The sequence below is a fragment of the Penaeus monodon genome, chromosome 9 (genome assembly GCF_015228065.2).
Source record: "Penaeus monodon isolate SGIC_2016 chromosome 9, NSTDA_Pmon_1, whole genome shotgun sequence".
NCBI classification, from domain to species: Eukaryota; Metazoa; Arthropoda; class Malacostraca; order Decapoda; family Penaeidae; genus Penaeus; species Penaeus monodon.
The window spans coordinates 9625018-9627517 of record NC_051394.1 but is presented as its reverse complement, the minus strand read 5'-3'; positions in this window follow the sequence as shown (position 1 = coordinate 9627517).

The following is a 2500-nucleotide window of genomic DNA, read 5'->3' as shown; positions in this document are numbered from 1 at the left end:
TTATAAAAAAATTTTAATAATTTTAATTACAAAATATTTTATATTTATATATATATAATATATATTAATATAATATAATTAATTATATAATATATAACCTACATATATAAAAATTACATATATATACATACATTATACTTATTTATATTTCACACACACACCACACGCACACGCACACGCGCAGCACGCACGCAGCAGCCGCACCCGCAAGCACACGCACACAGCACACAACACACACAAAAAATATATGAAAATTTATAACACATGTGTGTGTGTGTGTGTGTGTGTTGTTGTGTTTGAGTGTGGTGTGTGTTGTTGTGTGTTGGTGGGGGTTTTGGTGGGGGGTTTTTGTTATATAATATATATATATAAAATATAAAATTATTATATATATATTATATCCCCACATGTGTGTGTGTGTGTGGTGTGGTGTGTGTGGGTGTTTGTGTGTGTGTGTGTGTGTTGTGTGTGTGTGTGTGTGTGTGGTGTGTGTTATATAATATATATATATTATATATTATAAAATATATATTATATAAAATATATATATATATATAATACATGCATCCCGGGTACAGCACAGATATTGGAATATGAGTGATTACAATTATACGACTAATGTATTTATTATGATAATTTTTTTTTTATTAAATGTATATATGCTTTGAAATATGAAAGGATTATAATTAAATCAACAGAAAAACGTAACAACCAATTGTTGCTGTATATTAATAATCTTGCTTACCATTTCAGGTCCTTAAAAAATTTTTTCAATGTTTAGGAAACCCCTCATAAATGTGCACAGAAGTTGGACCACTCTGATGTTTGGGGGGTTTTCGATGTAGTTGAAAAAAAAGCCCCTGATGATCCCATGTTTAGAATTAATTTTATACTTTTCCCCATAAATCTGGTGAAAAACTATAAATTTGTACATAAATAACATTTTTAGAAAACAAAAGTTTACAGCATGTATCTATAGTAGATATTTGTTCTCTCATTTAATTAAAAGTATTATTCATTAGACTTAATAACAAAATCACCTTACAGTGTCATGATCCAAAAGGGGTTGCAACCCAATTTTCAGGCTCTGATTAACCTTTATTTTCAGATTTTCCCAAGATCAAGTATATCTTTTCAGTTTAGTCTACTATTAGTATTAATATCTGCCATAATTTAGATCTAATACGCAGGTTTTATTCACATTACCCAACGAAGCAAATGTTGTATGTTTCAGTTATCAGCTTTATTACCCCTAATTAGTTGTTTTACAAGAAACTGCTAAGAGAGAAAATTTTTTGGTGAAGGAAGCCCTGTTTAGCTCAGAAATATAATTATTTACAGAATATTCCTTAAAGTCTGCATTTTTTATTTCTCTGGTAAAACATTAATGGAAACAAATACCTAGCACTAAACCCATGCCAATTGGCATTCCAGCAAAGGCTAAAAACAACCAATCTGCATAGTACAGGTCAGTTAGAGCTTGTAGACCTCTACAAGTTAGAGTTTGAAGACCTTGAAGAGGTCTACAAGCTCTAACTTTTAGGTTTAGTGGCTTTCTTTTTTTAAGCAATTGTAACCATTCCCCCGAAACATGGCAAATTTTGAGAGAATTTCAATAGATTATGTAGCTTATATAATTGAAAGAAATATTCCCATTATGAAAACCATTGTTTGTGTCTTTCTACACAAATACCTTCTCTTTTAATAAATAATTTCAATTTTGATCCCCCCTAAGCCCGGATTTCTTTACTACTATCCGGGCTAAAGGTGAAAAAGTAGGTTACTCCTTTTGGAAACTTTTTCTTTTTCATAACTGATCATTGAATATGTTGACTTACATGAAAATAGAAAATGTTTTTAAAAAAATTACAAGTTGCCACAGAGCTAACTGTTGGTTTATATCATAAATGAATGTTTAACTGCAAGTTACTCTAGATTTTTTTTAAATGCTTTGTATATTGAACAATAAAATATGCAAACACATATCAGTTTTCAATAAAGTCCTCAAGGAAACACCCTATTAACTCAAATGTTACCTCAAAAAACAGATTACCTTATAATATGAAGTAGATATTAATTATCAGGGATGTTCCAGGATGACTCACACCCTAATCAACCACATCAGCTGTCATCCCTGCGATTCTACTCTTTTCACACTCCTTCCCAGGATATAAAAAAGACTCGTGGTACACTCCCAAACCTATTTCTAAATGTACTTCCTTCTTCCGAGTCTTTAATTACCCTCCAGAAATTTGGAGGTGAGAGGTCACTTGTTGCGTCTGAAGCCCTATTAAAATCCCTCCCGACGAAGGCTTTACCTGAAGGTCGGACCCCAATACTCGTCGATGGCCTCGATCTCGTGCAGGAGGAGCTCGTGTCTGAGGGCCACAGGGTCATCCTCGTTGGCATCCTGACCCTTGGCTGGTGATTCGAGGGTTTTGGCAGTGTCCTCCCTGAGTGTCACCTCCATAACAACAAAACTCTCTGTTCAGTTGTTCTT